Genomic DNA, 9,912 nt, shown 5'->3' with positions numbered 1-9,912 from the left:
TGCAAACGTGCCGGCGCTGCAGGTGTGTGAGGGGGTGATAAGTGCTGTTCACACACTTAGTGAAGCAGTGTGGAAATAAATGACCACATTCCCGATTATTTGAAACTCCTGACGGATTCCTTATGGGAAGGAAACAGCCCATCCAAATAGACTCAGCCCTGAACTTGCGTTTAATGGATGAAACTCTCCGAAGCGCTGGAAAGCGCGGCAGGAAAACGCAAAATCCGAGTTTGGACGGAAAAGTTACAACTTTGCAGCCAGGAATTCTAACAGTTATTGCACGGTGCTGGTCTCCTTCCTTTTCCCATCCTGTCCAGGCTGCTGTGATGGATGCACCTCATTCCCAGGCGGAGAGCATCTCCAGCAGGAATGAAATCCCCCCCCCGTTTTGGCAGAGCGCAATCATTAGGCTGATTTTCCTCCATAATGAGGTGTTGTGGAGTACAGCTCCATTGAAAAGCCTTTAAATAATGTTAGCATTGAATATAATAACCTTCCAGGGAAATCAAATCCCTCGCTGCCTCTGGTTCTGCCTCTGAAAGGGAATCAATTTTCTTTGCCTGATAGCTTTCCCCAGCACTTAACACGGATGGGGGAAGGCACTCATTGTGAGGGTTGCCCAGGAATTGCCTTCTGAAGGTCAGATCTTGAGGGAAAAAAATGAAGGAAAAGAAAAGAAAACAAGGTTTGGTGACCCCTATCCTGATGGGAAGGACCTGCTGCAGCTGCTTGGGTGGGGAGAGGGGCTGGAATGCTCGTGGTAGGGTTTGTTTGTAGGTTTTAATTATAGATACAATGAGTCTGTCTGTGTGTCTTCCTTAAAATTCCAATCAGGAAGGCAATCCTAGGCTGGAGTTGGGCTCGGTGGCTGTTTGGGTGTCCCTGGTTTAGCTGCAGCATCCTTGGCTTGCACAGTCCGAGCCAGCTGGAGCATCCAGCACGTCGCTTCCTTTGCTTTGGAGACAAAGCAACGCAAGGAATAAATCCAAAAATCCTGAATTCCTGGCTGGCTGCTCCGTGGCTTCACAGGGAAATTCCCAGAAAAGTGCAAAATCATGGAGCCCTTTGATAACACAGAATCCCCCTCCTTGTGGCACATCCATGGCTGTTCCCTGGGTTTGCTCTGCTTTGCAGCTGTGAAAACCAGGAGTGGTGAACATTTTGGGGTGGAAGCAGGAGCTCCTCTCAGCTCCTGTAGCACAACCCCCAGGAAGTCAGGATCAATGAGCTTCCAAGGATAACGGGAGGCAGGATTTGGGCCAGGATGGATCCTCTGCAAAAGGCAAAGGCCAGGGATTGTGCAGGGAGTGAAATGTCAGAGTGGGGGTTCAGGTACCGAAGGGGGAACATTTCCCAGGAAAATCCCACTCGGAAATCGTTTTCCCCATAAAATCCCAACTGCAGAGTGTCACCATAATGCGCCCTAATGACAGGGACGGGGGAGGGGGAATTTTAGAAAGCGGTTTTAAAAAAGCTCCGGAATCCATCTGGATTCTCTTAGGAACAAGCAAAACCTCATTAGGGACCACTTCAAAGCCCATTTCCTCCTGCTTAAATTATCTCGTGTGCGCCTGCTGCTGCATGGACATTGTTCCATTAGGGATGATTTTTGACTCTGCCTAATCTGAGCAAACTGCACAATATTCCAGGAGTGTTTTCCAATTTGTTGGGAGCTCTGATTCCTGCAGACAGCCTGGCTTGGCTTTGGAGGTGGATAGAGAGGGGAATTCACAGCCCTCCTGCTTGATGTCCTGCCCAAAGGCTTTGGAAAAAGGAATTAATTGGGGGTTTTTAGGAAGTGTGGCATTGTTATGTTTGTAATAGCGTGAGTTGTTTTAATGGTGTTGAGCTTTCGATGATATTTATATTTATATTATTTATATTTATATTCATATTCATATTCATATTTATATTTATATTTATATTTATATTTATATTTATATATTTTTATATTTATATTTACTTCTCTTTCTCTTTCTCTTTCTCTTTCTCTTTCTCTTTCTCTTTCTCTTTCTCTTTCTCTTTCTCTATCTCTATCTCTATCTCTATCTCTATCTCTATCTATATCTATATCTATATCTATATCTATATATCTATATCTATATCTATATCTGTATCTATACCTATATCTGTATCTATTTCTATTTCTATTTCTATTTCTATTTCTATTTCTATTTCTATTTCTATTTCTATTTCTATTTCTATTTCTATCAATATCAATATCAATATCAATATCAATATCTATCTCTATCTCTATCTCTATCTCTATCTCTATCTCTATCTCTATCTATATCTATATCTATATTTATAGAGATAGTGGATATGCATGTATTTTATCTATAGGCCATCAAAATTCATGAAGAGGGCTTTACACCCCCCAAAACTTTGTTAGGCCATAAAAATTCATATTGTGTGGATGTTTAAAGAGATCAGGTTTTCAGGGAGCTGAAGTTTGATCCTAGCAGAAGTGGAGCAAAGCTGTGTGGATAATGAATTTTTAAAGCAATTAATGGGCCAAACTGAGAGCAAGGAGATTCAAATGAAATACTCTTTTTTTTATTTTAGTGTTAACCTGAATGATTTCCTTGTATCCTAGAGGAGCTCTGGAGGGAAATTTTGGGGCTGGTTAATCCTGCTGATGTTTTTTTTTCCAAGTGGTTCAATTTTGCCATCTTGGAACGAGGCATCAGGAGGAAACATTCTGAATTTGCTAAATTCAGAATTCACATCTCATCCCTTCCAAAACACTGCTCTACTAATTTTAAATTAATCCCTAAATTTATGCTGCACAGAAGGGAAACAAGTGCTAAGAACAGACTTGAATTTTCGGCTGAGGATTTGGAGATGCAGCCTTGGGGAGGAGCTGGAAGGCGCCGATGGATCCCAGGGAAGCGCACGAGGTGACACCTGGGACATCTTGGAGAGGTTTTGCACATTCCCTGCCCCTTTCCCACACAGATTCAACCTCTTTCCTTGTCCAAACCCCAATTAGGAAAACAAAGGAAATAAAAACACAGCAGCACAAATCCAATCTTGAAATCCGCGCCGCGATGAGGCCATCCTCTGAAATAATCTGAAATTATCCATTGAAACATTCCTGGATTTTCAATGAGGTGTTTCAGGTATTATTTCAGACCTGGATATTTGCTAATTCTGTGCAGACAGGAGAAAAAAAAAAAAACAAAAACAAAACAAAAAAAAACGAAGCAAAGCAGGGATGAGATTTTCCACAGCTCTTTTTGCTCAGTGAAGGGAATCGAAGATGAAACGTTTACGATGTGCCGCAAATCAATATCAGCCTGGCAAGGCTTTGACACGTTTGTACCTTTTATGGAGGAGTAAAGAGGATGGAAAATACATGGAAAACCAATATTCCAGAGCACAGACACCTCTGTGTGTGATCTGATGGGCAGTGAGGGATGTACCCCCAGCTGGGAACGCGCCAAACATGACCTGAAAACAAAGAATTCAGAGCTGGGATGAACCAGCTCCCTGTGGGCTCCCTTTTATTAAAACAAATGATATTCGTGTTTTATGAAGTTCATTTATCCTGCAACTGAAGAGTGAGGTGATTTTTATTCTCTGCCTTGAGAATACAGAGTTTTATTTGCTTTAAGTGTCTGAATAGCCAAACCATGGTGAGGGCACGTAGCAGAGCCTCCCGTATCCAGGTTTTTCCGTGGGCACAGCTGGGTGCAGAGTGCGATGCCAGGAAAAGGCCAAGGGACCACAGCAATAAATAAAATGTGGGGTTTTTAGAACATGTAGCTTAAAACATAATGGTTGCTCCGCTGGTTTGCTGTAAAAACGAGGTCCCAGTCTGGTTTTCCACGGTTTGAAGTCAGCCAGGGTTTTGACAAGGATTGGGAAGGATTTTTGGCAAAATGTTGGCGAGTTTTGACAAGGCTTTGACAAAGAACTGAGGAAAGTCAGTGGGTTTGGCTCAGATTTGGATTGGCACGAGGAGCAAGGACACACAAAGACAAGGACATTTTGGCCAAATCCCTGCTCTTTTGGCCCCCTGCAAACCCCAGATGGGAACTGCTGGCCGTGGAACACCTTTTGGGAACGATGGAGAGGAGGGAGCAGATCCAGCCGTGCTTGGTGGAGGAAGGCAGGGAAGAAGAGCTGCAAGCAGGGTCTCAAATGCTCCTCATTGTCCCATAAACTCTGTTAATGATTTAATTAATCTAGGAAGAAAAAATATTTGATTGCTTTAGGAAGGATTTCTTCCCTGTGAGGGTGGGGAAGAAGGGTCCCCAGAGAAGCTGTGGCTGCCCCTGGATCCCTGGAAGTGTCCAAGGCCAGATTGGAAGAACCTGGGATAGTGGAAGGTGTCTTTGCCATGGCAGGGGTGCATTGGGATGGGTTTCAAGGTTCTTCCCAACGCAAACCAAGCGGAATTCTGTGATCCTATAAAATAATGGAAAAGGTTGGAAACCATTGCAAAGTTTGATGGAGCTGCCCCGTGCCTGCTTTTCCCTTGGGATTTTAATTCAGGGGATTCTGAGTCTTCCAGAACTGGTTTGGTGTGTTAAAGGACAGAGAATTCAGGTGGTTGTGGTGTGTGTTGGGAATTTCCAGCATCCCTCACCTCGCTGTGACATGAGTGATGCACTCATTTAAATAAAACCATGATGGAAAACATGATTCCTAGGGAAACCAGGATCTGCGTGGATGGCATTAAGTCCCTCTGATTTGCACACATTACTTATGGAAAAATGGAGTCTGAAGAGCCCAGGGGAAAATGAAGGTGTGATTTCCTCAGCTGCCACTCCTGGGCTTGTCCTCTATAATTTCAAAAGGCGCAAAACCACTTCAAATTCTCCCGCAATCTCCCCAGTCTTTGTCTGCTGTCGGAGCCGCCTGTGGCTTGTTACGCTCCATCCTCCCGGCTTCCCTGCAATCTTCGGGCTGTTTAGCCCTGGAATAATGTAATCCAATTTTCTTTGTTGCCATAAAGGCCTTAATTAAGGCTTCATATTGTAATCAGAAGCCGTTGGGTTTTCCCGCGTGTCAAAGCGCCGCCTGCTCCCGATCCGCCAGCGTCCCCGTGTCCGGAGGTCACGTGTGGGATGAATTCATCCAGCACCAGTTTTCCTCCAGCAGCACAAACTGTCAGCTGGCTTGGAATTATTGCCTTCCCCTCCAGGTGATTGCCACGGGAATGTGATGATCTCTCCTTTGTGCCAGCACTGATAACGCCGTTCCCATGTGAATTTTTCCCCTTGGCATTTGCAGGAACACTTTGAATTTTGCCCAACCCTATGTGGTCAGTGACCTCAGACACCTGGGATGTGGCAAAAGTCACCCTGGTCACTCACAGCTTTGCTTAATTAACACTGGGCCTGTGTCAGAAGTAAAAAAACAGAGGAAATTAACATTTTTGGATGTTATCTTGCATTTTCCAGGGACATTTTTATCAGAAATACATTTTTATTGCAAAGCTGCTGTTGGCTGGTGTCCTTGTCACCTCCCCAGGAGCAGAGGGGATGGAGGCCGGATTTGGAGGCACCTGCAGCCTCTGGCATTTTTGGGATCAGGGGGATTTTCAGCCCCAGCGTGGGCACAGAGAATCATGGAATCAGAGAATCAAGGAAAGGTTTGGGTTGGAAGAACCTTAAGGCCCATCCCATTCCACTCCCTTCCGTGGGTAGGGAGACCTTCCGCTATCCCAGGTTGCTCCAACCTGGCCTGGAAATGGATCCAGTGCTGAATGTTTTCCTTTCCAACAGTGTTTCCACTTTCCAACAGTGGATTTGTTGAAATTCCCAGCATTTTGTGTCCAGCCTGGCTGAAGACAGGAAGCAGGAATGCACTGGGAATGCTGCTCTGGGATGGGCTCCCGCTCCACCTGAACATTGCCAAGCTCTCCTGGGATTGAGCTGGCAACTCTGGGCTGGTTTCTCTGCTGGAAAAGCAAATTAAATCTCTTCTGTTACTGGATGATTCCCAAAATTTCTTTCCAAAGTGGCTTCCACAGACAAAGAACCTGAGCCTATTCCTCCCAAACCCGTCATCCCTCTCACATCCAACCTCAGGTTTAACTGGGCTGGCTGAGGGTGGGATTTATCCTCCTGTTAAATGTTCCTCTGGGATTTTCCAAAAGGGTTTCCAATGCTGCCCTTTTAAAATCAAAGCTGAGCATAGATTATAGCTCTTTCCTGGGTTTATCCCCTAAATATACTGGGAATTATTTTATTTTCCCAGAAATACCATTTGCCTGGTGCGTAGATGACCCCGGGGAGCCCTTTTAGGAATGTCCTTCACAAAGGGAATCCAGCTGGGTGTGAAATGAGCCCTTTTGTCCTTCAGAAATGTGGGATGGGGGTCGGGATCGATACATCCCAGCCTCTGGAATAGCCGGGCCACGGACATGGCAACAATGGGAAAAGAGGTTCAAAAGATCCCTGCTGGATGCAGCCAGTGGCAAATAATAATCACCATTTTAGCAGGAGATTGAATTGCTCCTGTTTTAGTGCTCCCCCGAGCCGGGAATGGTGCCCTTGCATGTCGTTCCTCTTATTCTAAAACTCACAATAAAATCCCAGCTCCGTGCAGATCCAGCCAACCTTTGGAATTCCGTGACTCCAAGGGGTGTTATCCATCCTGGGAATAACCTGCCCCTCGTGGTCGGTGGCTGCTGGCTGCCCTCAGATCTTTTTTTGTCATTTCAAATTAATTAACCCACATTTCTCCGGCTCCCAGTTCCTTCTTCTGGAGTTGTTGCTCATTTTCCTGCAGCTTCTGCTGTTTGCCAGAATTTATGGCCCAATGCAGGAAAGGCAAAGCTCTGCCTCCAGCAGGGAAAACACCCAGCGTTATTTGCATATATGCAAATCCAGTGACTTCGCAGAAATTTCGGGAATGGGGACAGCTTGTGGGGCTGGAAAACTCAGTGTCAGCGGGGAAAAAACCAGACTGGGATCTCCTTTGCTCCACATCTTCTTTCCATTTGGAAGCCAATCCATGTAAAAGCTGCCATAACTGCTTCCTCTGCAAAAAAATAAACAAAAAAAAAGAGGCTGAATCCTGGTGTTTGTGCTGTTTGTTTTTCCCCTGAACGTGGCATTGATTTCCCCATTTTATTGCCTTGCAGATGGAGAAAGTCTCTTTGCACAGAGCATCCACTCAGCTTTGAACTGCAGTCTTTGTGCCTTCCCAAGTGGAACTGCATGAAATTCCTTAATCAAATATTCCCAGAAGATGTAAAATCAGCTCCATCACTGTTATTTCTCTACTTACACAAGTAAGGAGGCTGAAGAGCAGCCTGTAAAGTTCACTGCAGCATTTCCAAATTCTGTGATTCTGATATTTGGGGTTGGTCCTGAAATGCCATCGAGGAGTCGTGCTGGAACTGCTTCGTTTTCTCAGGAAAAAATTCCATTTAACAGAGGGAATGGAGGAGTGAATGAATTTGAAAGGGTTTTTCCCCTCCTGTTTTCTCAGAGCAGCAGGAAGATGAGAGCCCAGCTCTTCCCAGAGCTCCATCCCAGCAGTGTCAGGGAACATAAATCCCACTCACAGCCTCATATGGATGTTACCCCCTCCCTGCTTTATGGTGGATATAATTTAAACCTTTCCAGACTGAATATTCCCTGTTAATTCTCATTCCTGCCTTTCTCATTCCCACTTGGAAATGCATCCCAGCTCCTGGTCCAGCTCCCAGGACAGGACTCACGGCAGCTGTGCCACCCCTGCACCTCGAGCTACCTTAAAACCACAAAGGATTTTCCAATTGAATTTTGATTTGGAAGCTGCCAGCTGAGAGCTTTGCATTGAAGAACTTGGAGTTCGGGAAAAATTCCCATCAAAATATCCCAAATTTCCTCGGCTTTGTTTCTCCCACAGACTCCCAGGTTTGTTTACTCAGATCCCTTTTGCTTTGGTGTCACAACCCTGCCCTTTCCTTCCTCCTCCCGCGGGCTCTGCTCGTCACTGAATCTCCAGATTATGACACGAAGTGATTTCTGCTCCCTGCGTTCTTCCCTCGGCTCCTCTCCTCAGGGATATGGGATCCATCCAAGGACAGAGCAGCTCCTAAATAACACTTAGGATAATACTTAAAGATGGCCATAAATGGAATTGCTGCTGTTGGCTCCAGGATGTGCCACTTGTTCCCACTCCGGTGGGGTGCTCAAGGCCACAGCTTCCCAATATTTCACTCTTGGCTTGGTTTTTACATTGATTCCATGGAATTCCGGGATTGGAAGGGATGTTCCTGCTCTGATGGATGCTCACAGCCACATCTCCCACTCCTGGCTTGGTTTTTACATTTATTTCATGGAATTCCAGGACTGGAAGGGACATTCCTGCTTGGATGGGTGCTCACAGACAGAGCTTCCACTCCTGGCTTGGTTTTTACATTGATTCCATGGAATTCCGGGATTGGAAGGGATGTTCCTGCTCTGATGGGTGCTCACAGCCACAGCTTCCACTCCTGGCTTGGTTTTTACATTTATTTCATGGAATTCCAGGATTGGACTGGATGTTCCTGCTCCAATGGGGTGCTCACAGCCACAGCTTCCCAATATTTCATTCCTGGCTAGGTTTTTACATTTATTTCATGGAATTCCAGGACTGGAAGGGACATTCCTGCTCGGATGGGTGCTCACAGACAGAGCTTCCACTCCTGGCTAGGTTTTTACATTTATTCCATGGAATTCCAGGATTGGAAGGGATGTTCCTGCTCTGATGAGGTGCTCACAGCCACAGCTTCCCAATATTTCATTCCTGGCTAGGTTTTTACATTTATTCCATGGAATTCCAGGATTGGAAGGGATGTTCCTGCTCTGATGAGGTGCTCAAGGCCACAGCTTCCCAATATTCCATTCCTGGTTTTTTTTTACATTTATTTCATGGAATTCCAGGATTGGAAGGGACCTTAAGCTGATCCAATTCCAAGGGATTCTTTGTCAGGGACACCTTCCACTATCCCACGCCCCGTCCAGCCTGGCCTTGGACAATTCCAGGGATGAGGATGGGATGTGCAAGGTGGATTTTTTTCCCCTCTAAATCATGGATTGGACATGGAAGGAGGCAGCCTCTGAAAGATTAATGGAGCCATTGATCCCAGCAGTGCTGTAACAACTCGGCATCGCTCAGACATCTGAGGGCTTCCAGCATTCCCAGAGATAAAAGCTGGAGCAGGAATGTGCTTCTGTCCCCGTGGGGTTGGGTTTTTTTAATCCTTTTTTATTTTCCCTCCTGTTCTGCCTATGTAAAATAAAGGAAGAGGAGAATAATGAGGGTCAGGTGGCAGAGTTGTTATTTAGGCTGAACCCCCTTGTAGGCTTCCAAATAATTTCCAGAGTTGTTGGGTAATCAAAGGCCGGAATGAAAATGGGAAGGTGAAATAAATAACGTGGAGCTAATGAAGCTCCATCCACGTGCCAGCAAATGTCAGGGAAAAAAAGGGTTGGACATGCAAATTCCTCTTCATCCTGCTCCCCAGGGAAAAGTTCAGACAGACTGAAGGTCATCTTAGACATTGTGATTTAGGCATAAAGTGGTGCTGGGAGAAAGAATCCCAATGGGAATCTTTCCCTTCTTTGCAGGATTTGTTCCCTGAGGACGCCTCAAATCTGAGATGAGCTGGGGCAGAAATGGGGCAGAAATTCCCAGTTCTGGGCTGGAAACTGGAGGGTGCCCACATCAACTGGGGGTGAACTGGTGGGACAGGCAGCAGCCCAAATATATCAGTAAATATGACATTATATCAATAAATATGGTATTATATATGGCATTATATCAATAAATACAGTATGTATATATATATGGTGTATATATATATTATATTATATCATATCATTAAATATGATAATATGATATAATATTATTATATGATAAATAAATATAATATCAGTTCAATAAATGTGAGGGAAGGGAGAAATCCCCCTTTTTTCTGGATAT

The sequence above is a fragment of the Poecile atricapillus genome, chromosome 5, assembly GCF_030490865.1.
Source record: "Poecile atricapillus isolate bPoeAtr1 chromosome 5, bPoeAtr1.hap1, whole genome shotgun sequence".
In the NCBI taxonomy this organism is placed as follows: Eukaryota; Metazoa; Chordata; class Aves; order Passeriformes; family Paridae; genus Poecile; species Poecile atricapillus.
The sequence above is the reverse complement of the archived record's forward strand: the minus strand, read 5'-3'. Positions refer to the sequence as shown.